The sequence below is a fragment of the Notothenia rossii genome, assembly GCF_949606895.1.
Source record: "Notothenia rossii genome assembly, chromosome: 9".
NCBI classification, from domain to species: Eukaryota; Metazoa; Chordata; class Actinopteri; order Perciformes; family Nototheniidae; genus Notothenia; species Notothenia rossii.
Genome location: NC_136907.1, coordinates 9,353,247 through 9,376,413, shown reverse-complemented (window position 1 = coordinate 9,376,413; position 23,167 = coordinate 9,353,247). Strand labels below are relative to the sequence as shown.

The following is a 23,167-nucleotide window of genomic DNA, read 5'->3' as shown; positions in this document are numbered from 1 at the left end:
CATGCATTGTAAATGCAGAAGAAAATCCTGCCTCTGAGCTGTATTGATTCTGGTGTTCTGGTGCGTTGTGTGTAATGTGGTTGCATTGGTGTGTGTGTTTGTCTGGAAATGTGATTGTTTATATTGTTGTGTGTGTATGTGCCCTCTGCATCGATCCCCCACTTTGTTCCAATTATCAGTCGGGGTATGGGGCCCAATACTGCTATTCACACAAGCGTTAGGGCAACCATATCTGAGAGAGGAGGCTTACGGCTCCTACACACGGCGGCGTGTGTTGTCGCTTGCCGGCGGGGAGGGCCGAAACTCGACCAACAACCAATCACATGAATCTCCCGCCCCAGACACACAAGCACGCGGTTTGATTGGCTAGAGCTTGCATTGGCATATGATTCGATTGGCTGACGCCTCCGTTGAGGAGGCAAAAGTAGAACATTGCTCTACTTTTGCAGCGAGCACGGGGTTATGGCTAGAAAGGATCCGTCTTGTGTAAAACTCTCACGAGAGTTGGCTGAATGTCACGTGGCTGAATGTTTACGTTTGGCAGGCAGCCTTTCAGTTACGATCTGTTAACATCAGTTGGCCACAGCAAATGATGGTGAGAAGCTAAACTACAGAGCTCTCAAGTCTCACGCATTTGGCGTGAGACACGCATTTCATTCCATTCACACGCTCACACGCCACACCTTGTATTTCTCACGCTGAGATTTCTTTCCAGGGTACCGCCCACCAAGTTGCGCCGCAATTTTGGAAACAAACCAGGCTTGTTTGAGACGCGTGCACTCCACTAGCACCCCCCCCCCCCCCCCCCCCCCGTTGACATTCGCGGTACAGAGGGCTTCATGGGAACTTTGAGGGGAGCCAGAAGTTGGAGTACCAAACACCGCTGCCAAAATCTCACTCTGAACTCTGTTCAAAACTTGAGAGGCCTGAAACTATCTATTAATTATGTCAATGACAGGGAGTGTGATTGTTGAAATAGGGTGTTAGCGGTCTTGTTGGTGTTCAAAGAAGAATGACAACACTGTAGATCACCAACACTATGGTTTATTTTTTATTCACAGGCAAGTCAACGTTGTCGCAGTAAAAGTCCCAAGATAGCTCCTGGTGCAATAAAATGTTCCCTTGCAGTGTTTTACTATTAAGTCTGATGTTTCTCTATTAATATTGCTGCTGCATTAATGTGTATGTTACATCATGTATGTTACTGCTGTAGATGTGTTTCCGAGCCGCTCCGATTACAACGAGAGTTACAACGAGAACGTGACGTCATATTTACACTAGACGGATCCTTTCTAGCCATAACCAGCGAGGCACCGCGAGAGAAGCTACGCTTTGCTCGCACAATGCAGTTCGGCGAATCGTGACGTCACCCCATTCAAAGTGAATGGGCAGAAGCGTTGAAGCGGCAACGCACACCGCCGTGTGGAGGGGCCTTTAATGTAGGAGGATCAGGAAGGAGAGGCAAAATAGTTGAAGGAAAGAACCTAATATGATGCAATAAATACAAATATATTTCGAAGATGTAATGACATGTTCTATGTGCAACTTCTACATTGTATAATTCCCAAATGCATTCATGTAAAATGTTTCACAAAAGCAAATTCGACCAATATATTGTGACACAGATAAACGAAACAATCGCTTCTAATTAATTGTAAATGACTTAAAACTGACCGATAACTTCAGTTATTATTGCCAGGCCATTGGGTAATGTCACATGACATAATTGAAAGGCCAGCACTGTTATAGCATCACAGTTTTTTCTTTTTTTTAAAACAGGGTTTTTAGTGTTAAAGTTCTCAGAGTTATTTGCTAAGAGAGAATTTAGAGGCTGGAACTCTGCCTGTACTTTTCAAAAGAACACCAATTATTTATAATGCGACAGAACTGAGATTTTCTTATAGTCACTTATGTATTCAAGCCACAAGACATTAGTTATTAATGCTTCTGTGCTTGTACACATGCTGACTGGCCTTTCTCTGGGTTTCAAACGGACACCCACAGTGTGGATTAAAAGATTTACTGCCGTTACGGATTGATTTTCTTATTCTTACTCTACACACACTTCTCTCTGTATATTTGTGAGTGTTCATAAGTGCCATGCAGCTCCTCAGTAATCAATTGTAACCCATAAACCCTGGGTTGGAGGTCGTCATCATGGACATAAAGAACAGCTGCTATTGATCCCCCTTTCTAGTTTGGAACAACATGCAGAGATAAAATTAAGATAACATTAAATCATCATTGCAAGCTCTCATTTGGTGGCCAGTATTAATTATCGTGACACCCATAAAGAGATGGGTGTGGGAAAGGAAAAGGGAGAAAACAGAGAAACATAACACTAAGAAAAGGGACAATGAGATGCATTTGTGTCAATTTGTGATAGTGTGTTTGTGTGTTTGCTAGTGGGGATGAGAAACTCTCTTGCGGTTTGAGACACATTGTTTGATTCCACTGATTCCACAGTAAGAGTCGCCAGGGGCTTGTTGCCAAGGTTCAGCCAATTGAATTAGGGATTTGCTGTTCCCTCCTCAGTCCAACCCTCCAGACCATTTCCTGTTTCGAGGGATCCCTGAGGACCTTTCCTCTCCATTCAGCTGTAGACTGTAATTGTATTTAGGATGCCTGTTCAGAGCCCAACGGAATACACCACGAGGAGACAAAGACAAAAAGAGATGGAGAGAGAGTTGAAAGGAGACCAAACATGACAGTGGAAATAAATAAGAAGAAAAAGAATGACAAAGGGATAACATTCTTGAAGATGGATGTCTATAGAGGGTAGGGGTGGTGGCATGCGTGGAGAGATATACCGACTATCTAACCATCGAAATGGAACACAAGGTCATTGTTCTCATTAGGTTTCCAAGCCTGAGTAACCTAGGCTGTTTGGAGACAGTTTGGTGTAAGTACTGCAGTACCCATGCTATAAAGCAGGAACCTAATAGGCTATTATATCCAAAGACATTAGGGTGGTAGCAAAATGATTTTCCTTCACCCTCCACCCAATTTAGAACCAACCGTGGTATTATGTCTCATAGTAACTATTATATATCAAGGCCACTGCATTAAAAATAGCCCTGAGTATGCCATTAGAACGCATGCCTTCTCACATCCATGTATTACATTACAATCAAACCAGCCATTTGAATCAAAATAGGCTGATTTACCCCACCTGTCTCCAGCCCGTCTGAAAGTTTGTACTGAAGAACTGTGTTAATAAATCCGAGTGCGACTTCATTTACAACATGGACATAATTATCAATATACATTTTAATGGGAATGCATTCCTAACATCCACATAACAGCAGGTGTAATGCATAATGCGCCCTCTGAAAAAAAAGGTTGAGGTGAGGCCATTCAAATATCACCTCACCTGCTATTAGGTATTTTTGTTTTGGACCCCCTGAAGGTCTTTCTGCCGTAGCCTCCCACTGGTGGCCCCTCTGAATACAAAAGCTCGATGCAATAGCATGAACCTTTTCGCAATTAAATGTACCGGTAAGTCATTAAAATGGAACTTGAAGTCCCGTCAATCACGGTATTTATTGTGCTGCACTATAATGCCATTTTACATACTCCACATCTGACATCATAATGGGGCCTATACATGTATGCAAGCATGTCGTTCAAAGCATAATACACTTTTGTTGCTTTAAGTCAAAGCACAAATGAGAACAATAACATCTGCAATTAGGGGCTTACTGTATCTCACAAGGGGAGGTCAATAGTCATCCTTGTGATTTTCCACAAGGCAAACTCAACAGGCTTTAGCTTGAAACTGAATTAATATCAGGTGGTCAAGTGGTGCTTAATTGTGTTCCTCACAAAAATGACCCTTTCTTCACCCAATTAAAGAAACATGTGTATTCAAATCAATTTAAACAGAAATGTATTTGCCTATTTTATTAACACATAATTAAAGTATGCCTTTCCATGGTTTGGTAAAATACATGATTGATCCATTTCTGGCCAGGATCATACCACCAAATCTCTCCCTATAAAATACTTAAGTAAAATGGAAATTAAATATATTTGTATACATGTACTGTATGTAGACGGTTTCAAAAGTGAACAAGATAAGAAAGAAACTGTTAGTCTCTTAGTTTGAGCAGCAATAATCATGTTCACTATGTTGTTGAACATCAGATAATTCTCTCTGCTTAGCACCTCAATGCTGTCTACTCCTGTGTGAGTGACACATCCGCCAGACAATGAAGCGGAGTGTGTTTTGATTGGAGCACATTGTTCAGCTCTAACTCAGACTGTCACCTCCCAGCTACATCAGGAGTGGAGATTCAGCTTGACAAGCAAAGTGACAGTAGTTCACACTTGCAGGAATTATATATTCAAAAGTCAGTGTGCTTGTAGCTTTCAACACAATCAAATATTGTATTACCATCACACACTTGTTCACACTTTAGCAAATTGGACTTCTGAAATGGAACAATTGCATCTATGTTTCTGGTCCCATTTATGTTCATGTGTGTGTGTTCAACTGTGGTTTCCCCCCATGGCCTACATCCGATGGGACCACAAAGCTATCTTTGGTGTTGCCCAACAGTTTTGTCTGACATGTGTTGGTCAGCGTCTGTCCTTCTGTTGCACCGCTTGGATCAAAGGGGGAGGCCGCTCCTCCCATCTGTGTCACATTTAATTTATCGCAGCCACGACAGGCCTTGCTTGACATGATGGCGAGGGCGTGACACAGATACACATGTCTGCCCACGAGTGAACACACACACAGCGGAAAGACAATAGGAGATGATAGAAAGCGGATTCAGGTAAATTGATGATTAGCAAAGAAAAAATGATCGGGCTGCATCAACCAAAGGTGACATTTCTCTTCTTCCTCCATTGCTCTGATTCTTTCTCTCTCGACTAAAGATGAGAGCCCTCCTTGGTGTTGCTTTGATGACCAGGTGCCGGGCAGGTGGTGTGGAGTGACAGGAGGTAGCTCTGCATGTGTGTTCATGTTTGTTTGTGTGACCGTATGTGTGTGTGGGGGCGATAGAGGCAAATCCATGCCCACAGTAATGAGAGAGGTGCCAACTGCTCTTCCATCTGGCATTGAGAAAACTTTCTATTTCTCTCTCACCCCCTACACTTCTCATCATCTGTTGATTTGCTTCTACTTCAGCATCATCCGTTTTGACATTTTCAGATGATGTAAACACTCGACTACCCACACACACTTCATCCTAGCCCAACACTTTAGACCTGAGAAATTCAAGCTACACCTCCTACTGAATTTGAAATTGGTACACCGGCTACTTACTAACAGAGCCAATTGGCAATAACATCTGGTTACAAAATATATGTCCCTAAATGTACTGTACTGTTGGCGGGCTTGGGAATTTGTTTTTGTATGCCTTTGCCAATTTGTTTGTGTTGGTTCCCTGAAGCAAACTGAAGGCTAGTTCATCACTATGCATGCTGATGCATTGGGATTGCAGTTCATTTTTTTGAATTGTACACCAACAGCTAAAACCAAACCACAGAAACTTTAGAATTGTTAGTCCAAATGTAGGATTTTCCCAGTTTACACAGTACACAACCTAAAGGGAGTGTACAAGTCTTTGGACACACAGCCACCAGAGTAACATGAATGTAAGCCTTAGAATTAGGGGTGTTAAAAATATACCAGTATTGACATTACTATGAAATAAAATATGAATATGATGTTTATAATATACATATGGTAATATTGGGTAAAACATATATATGCTTTTGTATAGTTATTTTAACAGGAAATCTCTTCGTCTCGATACAATTAATAATGTAATAAACAAAAAGTAAACAAAACTCACAAGAAACAAAGTTAACGTTAAAAATGACTGACTGTTACGGCTGTTTCGCAGGTTAGAGACACAGAATATGAATGGCTGAAGTATATGATTATATTTCATTGCATATACCTTAACAGCATCATGTTATACGTGTATAAGAGATTAAAGAGCGTGTGCTCTAAAATGTGTCCTTGTGCACATGATGCAGCACTTGGCATTGGTCATAAATCTTCGAAAAATGGCTCAAAGGTCAGGAATTTGTCATGTTCAGGAATGAATACGTACCATTCAACTAGACACTATTTACTCAACACAAACCCGCCCTCTTGCTGCGGAGAAAGACAGGAAGACAGACATGCTTGCATATAACACCCATTAATTGACTTTCCAGCTTCTTTCCCAGGCATTTGAGTGACAGGGGCCGCCAGGGGAGATGGGTAATGATGAGGCAGCTGGCAAATGGGCTGATGGGTAATGAGGGACCCGGTGCTGGCAGCCGATGGTTAGATGCTGAATTAAACAGCATCTACTGTTTGCTAACCATGCTATATACATTAAATATGCTAAATGTCCATCCATACATCCATCCATCTTCTCCCGCTTATCCGTGGTCGGGTCGCGGAGGTAGCAGTTCCAGCAGAGAGCCCCAAACTTTCTTTTCCCTGGCCACATCAACCAGCTCTGACTGGGGGATCCCAAGGCGCTCCCAGGCCAGCGAAGAGATATAATCCCTCCACCTGGTCCCAGGTCTACCCCTTGGTCTCTTCCCAGCTGGACGTGCCTGGAACACCTCCCTAGGGAGGCGCCCAGGTGGCATCCTAACTAGGTGCCCGAACCACCTCAACTGGCTCCTTTCGACGTGAAGGAGGAGCGGTTCAACTCCGAGTCCCTCCCGAACATCTCACCTTATCCCTAAGGGAGACACCAGCCACCCTGCGGAGAAAAACCATCTCGGCTGCTTGTACCCGCGATCTCGTTCTTTGGGTCATGACATGCTAAATGTCAACATAGTGAAACCTGGAACATCAATCTAACTTCCTATGTCACTAAATATATTGGTGTATTATATGAATGGTTAATCAGCCTCACCCTATTCAATCAGAAATGTTTTTTTTTAACGCAGCTTGTTCCGTTGCCGCATATTGTGCGGGACAATCACTGTTCAGAACTTCATCTCTAATACTTGTGATTGTGCGCATGACTTAAAAAATGTACTGGTAATGGGTACCAATAAAATCACACAATTCAATATATGAGCTTAGTTTTTACAGATTAATTTCCATGAGTGGTACAGAGTGCCGTTTCAGTTTTGTCCAAATCCAGCAGACTCTGTTAACTCTACTTCTGCAGTTTTGTTTCAAACAGTTGTTGTACATGGACTCAACATGTTCTGACAAATCCAACATGACCCAAGATTCACCATCGGTTCGATAGCGGCAACAAACAATTATTTTTACATTTTCTCATTCTCCTGACTGTCATCCATTTACACTTCCAACAGCGGCTTTCGCTTTCTTTTAGAAACAGAAAATCTCTTTTCGAATTAATAAAATGATTGGAAAAACAATTAAAAGGTGCTATCACATAACTGTGTCAAACACATTCACTCTTTTACACCTTCAGTGTTAGGACTTTTTTTTCTGGGGTAGCAGGATAACCTTACACACAGCTTTTAAGCTTAAACCTTTCCCTTGGGTCTGGGGTATTCTCTTTTAGCTGACTGCTACAGAACTGGAGATGTTCAGTATCCTCCATGGGGTACTAGAATACAGAGAAGTCAAGTACAACGAACATGACCATTTGGTAGTGTACCGCTGAGATTTTGGGAAAACCATATATGAGCAGAAAACATGGGATATTAAAATTATTGACAAATGGCTCTCTGAGTATGCCTGTATGTAGGAGAGCATACTGTATGTGTGCACTCAAATAAACTCTGTCCTGAAACATCTCTCCTAAACTCACATTATTATGCTAATCCATCACAAAAAAATACACTAGAACATTAAAAACGTTTTAAGAATGATTTAGTTTGTTATTCTGTTAAATCGATATATGCGTTACATGCGTTAAGTTCTGTAGTCGCCCCTGGAAATATAATGATCATGAATCAATGACTACATTAATGATCTAACGGCAGATGGGTTACGAGTCCAGAGCATAACGGAAATGTACTGCTACTGTAAACTCTTCACACGCTCGTCCCATCCAACAAGAACCCAAGTCAGTTAAAAAACTGGCAGCACAGGACTAATATTAGACCATTTCATTGGAGGGAATTTTATTATAGTGGATGGTAAGATCTTATGAGGTACCACAAGGTGTATTTCTCCAGGCCTTGGGTAGTTAAAGAGACAAAGGAGTGGCTGCTGTTCTTGCCTTGGGTGCTTAGAGACACTCGCAGACATTGTCCATTTGGGATGCCATTAGAAAGATTTAGTATCGAGCTTTCTGCTGACAATAGCAAGGGCCTTATATGTTCTCTGTTTATTATTGGCTATTACAGATATTTACTGCAGCCACCATCAGTGGCTTGACCCCTGAAAGCTTCACACTAACCTCTAACTCCTAACTAACTATGGCCCCGTCTCCACAGAAAACTCTTTTTGAGATACACTGTTAAACAGCTGATGCTGGAGTAGCTGCTGCTCGGGGCTTCTGCTTTGCCTTTGAGTCTTGTCACATTGCACTGAGAGAATGACACTTTTTGCTTAAAGGTCTACAGTTTTAATTGCTTGCGTGCTTGACTCTCGGCAGCATATTCAGAGGCTTAGTTTTCAGCAGTATCAAACATTCAGCAGTGATATGTTTCCTTGCTCATTTGAATGCCTATGGGTGCAACCTATTGGCAATTACACACAGCCTAAATAGGCTGGATATAATGAGCAATAACATTTGCGTGTACTTATATTCAGAACTGTTGGGTTACAAGAAAGGCAGTCTTAATCCCCTGTTACATGTTGGAAAAACTCTAAAATATTGATATATCCAATTAAAATATTGTTATGTTTCTTTGGATATCGCTCCTCAAAAACAAGTTGGTACTTGTGAGGGGAATAATTGTGATGGATGATACATTAAAATCACATCAATTAAATGAATATAAAGAAAATAGCTGAATATTTCTCTGCTTAAATGTATATCTACCAAGTTTACATATTTCATTTAATCTCAAATCTAACATGGCGCAGATTACAGAGAACATTATAAGGGAAATAATAATAATAGGAACAAAAAGTTTAACTGAAAAATCGCTCAACTTATACAATGCTGTGAAAAACGACTATAGTGTATGGCTTGGTGTGTCCGAGGCCATGTCCATACCAGGGTCAAACGCGCATTGCCAAAGTTTGGCAGCTCATTATTTAGCTCCTAAAATAGGATTTTGTATATGTTGAATGTCAGTATTTTTACCAGTCAGTAATGTGCTGCTTGGCTCTGGAACAGAACATGAAATCATGACTGCATGGCAATCCAGTTAAAAGGGAAACGAGGGATTAATGACAAAAGAAATGAAGCTTTTAGAGCCAATTAGTGAAAAAAGATGCCTCATTTCTGATGTTGCCAGAGGTCCCATTTAAATACTGTTGGTAATTTTTAGCTTAAATGTAATACAAAAAAGAAGGCAGGACTGCAAAGATTGATTGATCCTTATCACTTGATCTCAGTCAAATACAAATCTTATATGAAAAGACGAATTCAGATGGTGAGGCTGATAGAGAATACAGATGGCACAATGGATGCCAAAAACAGATTAAAAGTGCTCTCCATCACATGTACATCTATTTTCTGTGATATTCAGCAACAACATTTGATATTGGCCAAGTTACCTTCCAAGCAAAAATGCTTTGATCAGGTGGTGAGGAAAAGTGATGTGTTAAGGGGAGTGGAACCACGTCAGAGAAACAGACTTTAGTCAGAGGATAGGAAATTGTGCGCTTACCTGATGATGGAACAAGAGCAGCAGTTAGCAGCCAGGGCGGCGGGGAGAGGAAATGAAAGACACAACAAAAAGAGAAGAAATTAGGATGACTGTTAACAAAACGTCAAGAGAAATTACAGTGTATTTTGCAAAATTAAAATACCAAAACAACAGGGTAACAATGTCTATGATAACCAATTCAATGTAGGTATGATGCTATTTGTTGTTTTATATAGTGTTGTATGTGATTCTCTGCTGTGGAACATATGATTCATAGAAAAAACGACATATCCAATTCAATCCAACTTTATTTATAAAGCACTTTAAAACCTCCAGACCAAAGTGCTGTACAGAGAGATACATCAAATATAAAAGCACACAGCTCAGCTCAGAAAACATAAAAATAAGTATAAAATCACATAAAACATACAAACACAAAACAAACCAGAATAAACGTAAGAATTACAAAATAAAAATAAAAACAGCCATATAGTAAAAATATCCTTGCACTCAGTAAGGGACCTTAAGGGGCAGCTGTGTGTGTTCGAATGTGTTTGTATGAAAGAAGTAAATACAGTACTGAAATCCTTCCCGACTCTCATTAGAGCGATATTAAGTGAAGCTCAGGATTTGAGCCCAGTGAAAAGAAATAAAGAGGAACAGAAAAGCACACGTGATTCTTCATAGGGCACCAAGGGGAAACGCTGGGACACCAAAATGCAGTGACACTGCAGCTTTGAGGAGTAGCTTTAACCGCTGTTGTGTTTTAAGTCCATTAGTTTTAAGGGAATATTACGTTTAAAATGAATTATGTTGTGTAAATGACTGGCTGATCTCTGCCGGATTCAAGAGGAGAGGGAAGATAATCCACTCCGCCTCTCCCTTTCTTTGCGCTCTCTCCCTTTGTTTACACTAAGCTGTGCCCCCGGAGGAAGGATAAGAGGGTTTAGTGAGGGGTTGCTGTGTGTGATGTACCATACACATACACAGGCCTGGATACACACATGCACACTCATTGAGAGGGAAGATGATCACGTTTGTATAATTACAAAATGAACACATTCTGAGAATAAGCTTTTGAATGCATTTAACTACAGGTGAAGCAATGTAATGTTTCTCTCTTTTCACTAACACATTTCTCAAGTAATTCTTTTTATGCTGATAACTGTGCAAGAGTGACTCCGACAACCACTTTGGCTGTGCACCTCAACTCCATTTCCTTAGCAGATACTGTTATCTTGCCTGTGTGTGGCTGTTCGGAGTTGTGTGGGTAAGAGTGCAGCATGTGCAGGTGGCAGGAACAGACAGTCAATACAACAGTTGTCATAATCAGCTGACAGGAAATAGGACCGATTGACTATTGACGAGGCTGGACTAATGACATGACCGGATATTACTTGCAGGACCAGTGGACACAGACACTTTAAATCTGAACCTATTCTAGGAGTGTGTGCTTATACCGCAGATTGTCTGTCTCTCTGTTTGCCTCCCTGTGGGGAAGAAAAGCTGACACACAAACTCATGTTCCAAAAAAGAGAGTGAAAAAATATCCACTCTCATTAGGGACCCTCTGCAGGGCGACCCCCAGAGGCAGGGACGTGACTGAAGCACCATTGGTTGAAACATGACTTTGAACCTGAGTCATGTTTAATAGCTGTCAAAACTTGTAAATCAAAATCCAACATCAAAAGCATGCCTCGCGCAGCACGTCTTACTTCTCCCCAGGCCATAGCCTCCCAAACAACATTTGGACTCACACACCCCTTTATAGTAAACTTGCATTTTTGTGAAATTGGCAATTAGTTTCTTTGTAGGTGAGATACATCCTAAATTATTGATAAATCTATGAATACCTATTTTGTGTAATAACTTTCTATACAATCTCATCGAGATCATATCTTCTTACATTCAGAATATAGTTCCAAAAGTGCTATCACAATTCCTTTAAAACAAAACAAATACATCATTCATAAATTATTCAAACTGCTGTGTATTAATTCTCTTTGTATAGAAGTATTGATTGATTGAGAGAAACTACGAAATAAGCTAATGATTTTCACTCCCAGTGGATAACAGATTTTGTGAAGGCCATTTATAAAACGTCCGACACATGGCTACATTTCCAGTTTTATATTACGTTGCTAAGGAAATCTAAAACTTCTTAAAACAACAATATTGGTCTCAAATTGAGGTGGCGCCAGCAGCTCATTAATATTGGAAAGTGCTGGTCTTTGTGTTTTGAAAGAGGGTACTAAAACTAAAAGTGAATTCATGATTTCATTCATTAAATAATGACTCCCATATTGATGTTTTCAAACATCTGTTGTGTTTGCTAGTCAGGCCTAAAGTGGAAGTTTGGTATTGAGTGTAATCAATAGCTTTCTAATTACAAATCAACCAAGGGACAGCTGTTAGTCACTTAAAAGGCAAATACAATATTACCACCAGATGCTTTACTGCGTGTGTGTTTGTGTGAGCATCTGTGTGTGTCATTCCACTGTTTCGTTTATTGCCATGTTGTTTTTTAATTTTCCACAATTTGTCAATGTCTAAGCTGCAGGTAGAACTTATACCCAGTAATAAACAGTGTGCACATATCCGGAGGCAAACACAAGATTGTTATTTTTGAAGTTTTGTTGTTAAGTAGATGACAAAAATAAAAATGTTTGAACTAAAGTAAACAATGCAACAAATTGTTTTTCTGTTCACTTGTGCGGAAGGTTCGGTGAAGTCAGTTATGCAGGGGCAACGTACTCAAGAAATAACAAATATTTACATAATTACATGTGAGCAATCACTGAGTCACTTCTAAGCGAGGAATTACAATCATTCACAGAGTACTTTCAAACGCGTTGCCACCCTAGAGTAAAATAATGAACAAGTGTGAGGCGAGTCTTATTTACAAAGGGGTAATATTCAAGGACTTGAGGTTAGAAAGTTAGAATCTAAGTGTCTCTCTGCTAACAATTAGTAAACAATATGTTGGTCACAACTTTGGCTAATGACTTGATGATATTCTTCTTGCATCCCCCTGGTAAAACTTAAAAAAATTGCCCGGTGCAAGATTGCCAGAAGTGTGACAGAGATAATGACAGCTAAGGAAATAAAAACAAATAAAAAAAACATCAAGTCCAGATGCTTTTCCTCAACTGAATTAATCGTTTTGGATAAATGTGTTAACAAACACAGATACACACGCATAAACACAAACACACCTGCATGCAAATAGACACCCATAACATGTCGTGTTCTTCTAGTTCCCAAAACAACCTAAAATCACAAAATGTTGCTGGGAAATAAATCTCTAACATGCAATAAAAATACTGAATCATTTGTTGGTAATACATAACATGTAGAGATCTGGGGTGGTCTGTAAAATGATTTGTATCTTGTATTTACTTTTAATTTGTAATAATAATTGCAATAGCTAGATGGCCAATCAGCCAGTGGAAGGGGTGCCTGTGTCTGAAACCATTATAAAGAACGCTTGATAGCAGGGGTATATTTTCAACACATATCAACCAATCAATCTTCCATTCTACACACAGTAAAGACAGCCTGGCGAGTCTTGAAAGCAACATCTTGTAACGATAAAGCTACCAGACTGACTTCGTACATTTGAATAAAATGGTAAATGCTAATAGGAGGGAAGCGGTATCTGTGGGCAAAGTGTGTACCAACAAAGATTTCCTGAGCACTATTCCATCCTTGGACATGAGTTTGGTGTACAGATGGCCTGCCTGTTGGAGTTGTCATTCAGACTTGCAGAGACTTTCATGAGAACGAGCTGCCAATATTTAAGCCAAGCTAAAGAGAATCAATTAAAATGAAGATTTGTTGTCCCACATTTAGAATGTGTTGAGTCAAATGGCACATTTTATATTCCGGCTTTTTTCCAAAGGAAGTCTGTGCGAAATGTCAAGAGTCGCAACATTCAAACTGACAAATGCAGACATACATCTTTTGAGATCTTAAATATGATAAAATCAGTTTAAATTGAAACCGCCCTTTCCTTTTGTTCAGCCTGTGGGCTGTGTCCGCAGATTCTCCTCAGTTAACTACTCCTAATGCGTAATGGCTTGAATGAGTCCATTAATCCTTTGATTCATGTCCTTCTGTCTGGCAGCATCAAATCCAGCATCATTACCTCCCATTACAGCCAATGCTGACATTAGTGCCTGCAATACAGCAGCTATCTAATCACATTAATGTAATTACAATCCTAAAAGACGTGAGGGAAACATGATTTGCACTGATGAAGAATGCATGCTGCAACTTCAAAAGTGATACATGAAATGAAATACACAGAACAATATTTATATTTGTAAATATATAAAGGTTGGTGAGCTGCATTTTGCTATATTATGCTTATCTTTCCACAAAAAATACTAATCAAAGAATAAGAGGAAATGCTACAAATTGTGCTACAGTGGATATGCTTAGTATGCCTTGACTACTTGGTTTTCCGCTAGTTTGTGTTGAGGCAAAAAACTATTTAAGCGGCAATCAAAACAAATGATTTCTTTTTTTCGGATCTGTTTAGTGTAGCTTCTGTTTGTCCTCTATCTTTGAAAAGCTTCTCTCACTTATTTCAGTGAAGAACAATATGTCTGCATGTAGGCTTGAATACATTCTACAGATGTTTTGTTCCGTGTATGACCTTTATTTATGAAAGCAGGTACATAGCTTCGATGTACAATAAGCTCTTAAGATAGAAGTTAACATATGCGCCTGCATACAGGTACAAACTGTTCATACTGTATGCAAGCATTCAGCCTATTTCAATGTTTGAATCTTTTTTGGGGCACAGAATCCTGAGTGGCAACTTAAAAATACAGCAGCGGCAGAAAAAGAAGGAACCTTTTAGACCATACAAAGGCCAATCAAAAAATAATGGAGGCATTTGATTTAAGGTTTGTTATAGATGCTTGCTTCCCCTGTGATTCACAGCGTAAAAGTAGTAATTACTGTGGTGCTGTTCTGTTGCACAGGAAGGGGTTAGCAAAATTACATATTACAACACAGCAGGGAAAACCACCACATTACACATTCTTGAGCTTTCTTTTACTTTATTTCTGTCAGTGTGCAGGAAGCAGGCATATTCATTTCATACTTGATGATCGCTTGATGCAACATTTGTTTTGCCAGCTTGAAAAGTTTTGATAAGCAGGCAAAGGCCAAAGAAAAGTTGTTCACATGGAGAAGTGACTAGTTATCCAACAATACATTATCTAAACATGCAAACAGATACATACAATTCAAATAATCATGCAAAACTTAATGTAAAACTTTAATTAAACATTTTCTGGCAAGGGAAGGAGTCATCTTGGACACCTGATTGGATGTTCTGTACCTGATGCACAAGCATTGGTACTTATTCTGAGTTAGTGAGGAAATATAAACACTCCCTTGTAATTTCTCAATTACTTACTTCATATTTCTAAATTCACTCCTTTATAATCAAGGTGGAAAGTGACTGAAAAGGTTTAAACTGTCCAAAAGCATGTGTACGATCTATGAGGGAAATAATAAATATAGTCTCAACATCCTAACCCTAACCACATGTTATGATCATGAAATACAAGAGCACACATATGAGCAACTAGTGTTTACAGCATGAATAACAGCTTTCACTTCTGTTCTGTTGCATGTGTGAAAGAGAGCTGTGCTGTTCTTTGCTGCCACTGCATCCTCCCAGGCATGCAGAGTGTTGATGTGACAATGGGTTTGAGATAGTGAGAGGCTGTGTGCTGCTTTGTGAAGAATGAGTCAGCAAGGGCCTAATGAATCAACAATATACATCTTAAGCTGAAAGCCCACCTGCATCCACCTCTATTCTTTACACAGTTTATATACAAATTATTGAGAGTGAGAGACATGAGGGACAACGAAATAGGAGCAAGGAGTGCCTGCAGTCCATTATCAGTTCCCATTTCCTTCCCTTCTTTCTTTCCTTTTAGTGCCATTTCTTCCAACTGGATTCTCTGTGGGGATGTGCCTTTGCCCATCTCTCCACTCTGCTTCACCCTAACAATAGTGCTGTTTCCTCTCTATTTTCTGCAGCCACAACCCCTCTGGCTCTCTAACCTCCTTCCTCAGAGAAGACAAGCATCTCAGTGCCTTGTCTGTTCAATATTTCATCATTGGTGGGAGGATGTTTTATTTACCGTGCCCGGGACACCTGCAGTGACTCACTCACAACAGAGAGGCACCGAACAATACAGTAGCTAGGGAGCGGAGGTCAAAGGGTAACAGCTGGGAGATGCAAAGTAAGAAAATACAACCACTGGGAGGCCATGGGCGAAGCGTGTAGTGTGTGTGTGTGTGTGTGTGTGTGTGTGTGTGTGTGTGTGTGTGTGTGTGTGTGTGTGTGTGTGTGTGTGTGTGTGTGTGTGTGTGTGTGTGTGTGTGTGTGTGTGTGTGTGTATGAGTCACGGTCATACAGGGAGGAAGAAGCAAAACAACATTGCAATTAGATGGACAGGAAAGGCTTTCACTAAAGCATGGGGGCATGGGATCTGAAAGATTATTGATGAGTGTGAGCTTATAAATCAACCCACCCCCATTCCAGAGGGACAGATCTGCAGTCTCTAATAGTATCAGCCACTGCGTAATTCTCCAATCTGCTATTAAAAAATATATAGTTAACCACTGCGGAGGAACAATACAAATGTGGGGCTGCCGTCTCTGGTAGTCGGGAATGATCAGTTGGAGCGTTTAGTGTCAGACAGACACAGACGTTTCCAGTAATTGGCAGCATTTACAGTAAATGGCACCTTTCTGACAAAGGAAAAATGACTTACTTCATTCAGTGAAATCATCAGGGTTGTTACTATAGTTACAGCAGCACAATGAAAACTAACCGAGAGGCTGTGAAAGGTGGCTGATGTATGGTTCATACTCACTGACGCAGACACAAAGTTTACCAACAGTGCAGGAGGCAACTTATAAAATATGATATATCACATTTTCAATATTTTTTTGAAGGTTGAACCAGTATTCTCAATGTTGGACGAATGAAAACCTTTTGTAACAGACTCAATAGAGTTCTATGAAAAGGCACAAAGAAGGGACAGAAAGCTGCAGATGGAGGAAAATACACAGCAGGAGAGACAGATAGAAAATGGATGACCCCCACCTTAAGGGTTATCTTATGTATAAATGGGCTTTCATACAGATTCACAAGTAAACAAGAACTGAACCAACCATTAATGTTCCACAAAAATATCCTTATTTTTACTGAAATGGACCAACAGGTTGCTTTATTTACCCAATAAATTGGGGGCGGTAGTGGTTCAGTCTGTATGGGATTGCAGAGGAGCCAGTTCACCTCCTGGGCCCCTGCCGAAGTGCCCTTGAGCAAGGCACCTAACCCCCAACTGCTCACTGGCGCCGGCTAGACTGGCTGTCTCTGCTCTGACCTCTCAACTGCATGTGCATGTGTACATATAACTGTGTGTGTATTTGTATATGTACTGTATGTGCATGTTATAAAAAGTGTGTACTGTGTGTACCTGTATAAAAACGTGGAAACTGAATTTCCCCCTCGGGGGATTAATAAAGGTCCTTCTTCTTCTTCTTCTTAAAGCTTTTCATGTTTAAATTAGAATTGTTTGTGAACAAGGAGTTAAAAAAAACGTTAAGAAATACTAATACTAACAATACTATGTGTTTTATAATTGTCATTCAAGCTAGTCACACAAAATACATATAGTGCTATATTCTCCACAGAGAAAATAAATGAAATAATTATTATTAATCTTTAAAAAACGAATGAAATACAGTATATTCCAATTCAAATTAAGTAGGACTTCTGTACAGAATGCAGAGAAATGAAAACACAATTTAAAGAATTTTCATTGGTTTAAGTTATGTTTGTATTTAGGCATGTGCATTATTGTGTGCTGCACATTATTTCTTTATGATCATTTTTCTCTTACTGTTTCTTGATCTGAAATTGAACAGACTATAAACTGGAAATATACAAAGCTTCTGCTTGCAATGATCTTTTCCGAACTTTAGGCCTATCTGCATCAGATACAAGATATATAGGAACATTTTGAAAAGCTTTAACATGAGTCGATCAAGGTAAGGCCTCTCGAATCAGGACGTGATAGGTCACCTGGACTACAGAGGGTGAAGACATCATTTAGTGTTTAGAGCCCAACTAGAAAAGGCTTTTCATGGTCACGTCAGGGTATCAGAGCCCTGTGCTCCTTCCCTGCCCAGACACACTCAAGATAATTAGGGAGCCTAGAACAAAACCTGTCCCATTTGGATCAAGACATGCATAAGCCACCAACGCTAAATACACATGATATAATGTGGGCCGAAATTAAGCAACAAGTACGTAGCTTATCGCTGATTAAAAAGTTTGCAAATAGCAGAGTATTTCAGAGGGAACCATAACGTTTTTCATATTTGTTGGAGAGTCACTAAAGTGATCCATTAATCAAGAAATCAACTCATGTTATTCAAATGAAGTTTGTTTGCGCTTTGTTTTAATCTGAGGTTAGCGGTGGCAATGGGGTATAAATGGAGTGAGTGAAATACTTTAAAAAAACTGACGAAACCAACATGCTGTAATGTTTCAGAGCGGATCAATCAATCAATCAATCAATCAATCAATCAATCAATCAATCAATCAATGTTTAGTTATATAGCCCAATATCACAAATGTTACATCTCAGTGGACTTCACAGTGTGTACAGAATATCAGTATGACAATACGACACCCTCTGTCCTTAGACCCTCACATCGTACAAGGAGAAACTCCACAGTTTAAAGGGGAACATGGGAGAAACCTCAGGGAGAGCAACAGAGGAGGGATCCCTCTCCCAGGACGGACAGACGTGCAATAGATGCCGTGTGTAAATCGAAGAGATAATACATTTTACAGCGTAGGTAGACCGAATGTTTGGAAATGCATGTGTCTATAATAAGAAGATGAATCCACAAGGATGTTTCATTGCTATTATTCTGTATTGCCTTTGGAAATTTAGCACACTGCATTTATTCCTGGGACTTGATTACACTAGCTAAAGGATATAGTAGCTCTAGCAACAAAACGTACAATAAATCATGTTGATTAAGACGCTAAACTTGGCTCATCAGTGTGACTCATTCCCAACAAGCAGTCCGTATTGAAGTAAAGTTTCACCATGTTAAATAAGGAAAACAAACAATAACCAAAGTAGAACTATACTGTCAACAAAAGGTATCTGAACCAAAGCACCCTCTTTCTCTCTCCACATAAGCCCAGCACACAACAGGTGGAATAACCTTAAACCACAGTCAGGAGACAATTGCTGGAAGTGAAAAAAATGAAGCTTAGCGCAAGTTCAACCATCTTGATTCATTAATTCACATATCTTACTACTCTCTCTCCTCTCAATCAGTGATCTGGGGCGTCACTCCCCAGCTAAACCTATCACTTCGCCTCTATTCCCACAAGCCTATAGCGCTCTGCTAAACCTTTAAATCTGCTCTCTCCCCTTCCACACAGTTGTCATTTCAGGTGACTCAACGCAGACCTCCTCCACCCCTTCCTTTCTTCCAAATCCAGGGTCAAGCTTAAACCACTGCTCTTCACACCGACCTCCATCAATCCCTTCATGCTTCCACCACCACCACCAGTGTCTATACCCCAGGGGGGGGATTCATCGGTTTGGTTTGTCCCCTCCCGAATACTCCAGCACAACGGGGTCTAATCGCCAAACACCATTACATGCATCTTTGTATTCCCGGCAATACATATATATCGTTATATGAAAAGGAAACTCCTGATTGAAATTGTGCTTTAAACAAATGAAGATAATAACAAAAAACAACCAACAACGGCTAAATAAGCATTTTGGTTCCTACAGCAGCTGACTAGCAAGCTCACTCGGCTAGATATCATTTTCAATACCTGTGTGAATCTGCTGTTACTGAAGCTCATATTTCCTGCAGATACTTTACAGTAATAGCCTTCCATTAAGGGAAAGGATTATGGCTTTTGAACAACTGAACCTCTTTTTATGTAAAACAGCTAAAGGAAGTGGTTTGTGTGCATTTACAGCAGACTGCAGCGACAGTGAGTAACTAACTGTGAATAAATAACATGTGATACAACACAATAGTACTGGGAAAACAACCAATAATGGCACGTCAATTATAATCTATATATATATACTGTATATATATAGATTATGATCGACGTGCCATTATTTGTTGTATATATATATATAGTCTGCATCATTTTAAGGTGTCCTCACTTTAGGTTTAACAGGCATGACCACTCCGTACACATTTATATAATGATGATAATTATCTCACTTGATACAGAAATCAATGGCTCAGCATCCCCTTATATATGACCTCTTTTATGGAGCTGATAAACAGTGAGTCCAGCTCCTTGCAACGAGAAGCAAAGTGGAACAAAGGCTGCTAATGAGATCAAAGTGGAGAGCTGCCTTCCCCAGCTTGATTCATTCACGACAACCAACAGCCTATGTGTGATATCATTTCAAAGAGCTACCCACATGTCACAAATTAGCTACTGACATGCCTCAAATTAGCCTTTGTTCGGCATTGAACCACACTGACTCTGAGTAATTGGGAGACTATGATGCAGGACGAGGGAAGAGATGAGTGTGAGGCTAATACTCTACGAGTGAGACGAAGACTTGGAGAGAGGGAGGGAGAAAGCGGAGGGGGGGGGATTCACTTTTTTGGTCTAAATCACCATGTAAAAAAATATTCAAAGAGGAAATTGTGTAGTAAAAGCACACGTTAAAGAAATTAGCCGGTAAATAAAGATAAACAAATCAAAGAACATTTTGTGTGATTCAATCTTAAGAAATGCAATTAGTTCTTCCTGCACCTTAATTTAAGTTAAGTCGAAAAGGGAAAACAAATGTGATCAAAGCTATTTCCCAATACTATTATTACAAAAAAACACATTCATTCATGACCATATTCCAGATAAGTTCACTTTTTATTTAATTGCAATGTCTCATATATTCAAACGATGGCTCGCTTTTAAAAGTCTTTGTGTCTCTGATCGATACTACAACTTGACTACAATCAAAGTCATATATTTAATGATAACTCCTGGTAAGCCCCTGTCACACTGTCCCGAAATTGACACCCGATGGACACACGAATATGGAATTGTGAATTTCGGCCGAAGATGGCCCCGAACAACACACGAAGGCAACATTTACATTACATTTAAGACATACAACTGCAACGAAAGTAACACAAACAATTATGTTAAAGTACTATGATACTGTACTGATATTTTCCGACTTTGTTCTTTACTTTCTCCGTCTTTATATGTACAAGATATTACGTTTTCACCGTCATGTTGTTTCCATAGCAACAACAACTTCCTCGCCTTCAAAATAATATGTTATATCCTTTTTAGTTTCACAGAACACGAATTGGGTTATTTACATAATATGTTTACATGATTTTGTTGTGCAATAAAACAACCAGATGGACACACAATAAAGGAAATGTTCAAATTCGGCTCTGATCGTAGAAACATCGGGCCAATCTTTGACATGCCAAAGATTTTGCCACCGCTCCCGAAGTTGCTGCCGGAGCCTGATAAATTCCACCGGCTTAAGATGCCCTCACGAATGCCTTACGAAGGGCAAAATGGACACACGAAGTCAACACGAAAATGAACCTTCACAAGGTCCTTCGCTTTGTGATGCCAAAGATTTTGCCACCGCTCCCGAATTTGCTGCCGGAGCCTGAGAAACTCCACCGGCGGTCATACGATGGCTTAAGATGCCCTCACGAATGGCCCGATGTTGTTACGATCAGAACCGAATTTGAACATTTCCTTAATCGTGTGTCCATCGGGTGTCAATTTCGGGACAGTGTGACAGGGGCTGTATGGAGGGCAACACAAGGTTTTGGTGGGCAGGAAAAAAGAGAACTAAGATGCAGGGTGTCAGGTTCCCTAAAATGTTGATCAGATATCGCATCGTTAGTATTCGATCAGAACTCCAAAGTCACTAGTCTATTAACAAATCTGATTGAAAACTTTATAATTTAGCATCTTTATTTTCCTCTGTTGTCTTCTGTCATTTGTCATTCTCTTACGCTACACTGTTGTTGTGTTCTTACTGAAAAGACAACATTCGAAAGCAATGCACAAACCATCAGGTATATTATTTTTGACCGCTCTCGGAGATGTGTGCTCGTTTATGGCAAAAATCATAATCTCGATTATTTGTGTCAATAATTGATATCACGATTATTAAAAATGATTATCCATTGAGTTTGAAAACATCAATTTATTGAAAAAAAAAAGGTGTAGTATGTTTTTAAAAGTTGATTACCCTGCACTTTAAGTATAATTCAATTGAAATTCTTTTTAATTTAAAAAAAAAAAAAAAAAATAATAATAATATTTGTATATTTCGATTACGTTGTTTTCATAATCGTTGCAAGCCAAAATCGTAATTGTGGGGGGAATCTTGTCCCCCAGGTTGTGAATTGGACTCAACTGTCTAAGAACTGCCAAGTTATGATGTTTGCAGACAGGAGATGTGGCAGTCACCCCGTTTGCTTAGTATGGGCTGCTTCAGTTGAATGCATGTGGTCTCCTTTTTGTTTCTGTCAAAATATTATCTGTATATTTCACTATTTCACTATTTTTCTTTTTGTATTTGCTTTAAAAAAAATTCTGTTTTTCTGTTTTATTGTGTTGCACTGCTGGAGGATTCTGTGACCCAAGATTTTCCTCGTCATAACTACACTGTAGCTATGTACGTATGACTAATACAAGCCTTGAACCTTGATGTAATGATGCCTAAAGCTGTTCAGTCCTGTGGGTGTAAACTAGTATCTAGCCCTGGCTTTTGATCTGAGAGGTTGCTCTTGTTTACTGACATGTGGTCAAACCAGGATAGATTTTCAGCATGCCCTTACATGACATCAAAAGAGAGAAGATGTGAAACAACAAATTGACCTTTCGGAACGCTGCAGTCGCTTTAAAAGAACAAGATAAACCTGACGACAGACTGTACAGGGAACAAATGCAAACTAGTGCAACCCTTTTATGGCTCGCACCATGCACTGAAATAAATACTGGGAGTAATCCAGACCTAACACCACCAGTCGGACAACGTGTCTTCAAAAAGGGTCTAACTACAGGGAACATAGTCACATCAAGCAGGCTTTGGAGTCCTGCTGTTACCCCGACTAGGCTTTTATCAAAACAACAACAATACCCAAAATGAACAGCAGACCAACAGGGAAAATGGATCACAACATGAGTCGGGGATATTTCATCATCCTTTATAGCAGAGAAGTTACAGTTGACTATTGCCATCCATGGAACCCCACTGTAGGAAACATTAGCAGATACATATGTCCTGCTGTTTACTGTTTCCTGCAGTAATGTGAATAGGAATCAATGATTTTTTGCGGGTTAATATCCCCAATTCCTGCTGCTGTA

The 23,167-nt window shown here is 39.8% G+C and overlaps 1 protein-coding gene across 3 annotated transcripts in view; it reads right to left on the bottom strand.

Annotated features, from left to right (window-relative positions):
- The window catches only part of cadm2a (cell adhesion molecule 2a), a 184,042-nt gene that overhangs the window by 92,195 nt on the left and 68,680 nt on the right, over positions 1–23,167 (bottom strand). The gene's annotated exons all lie outside the window — the stretch shown is intronic.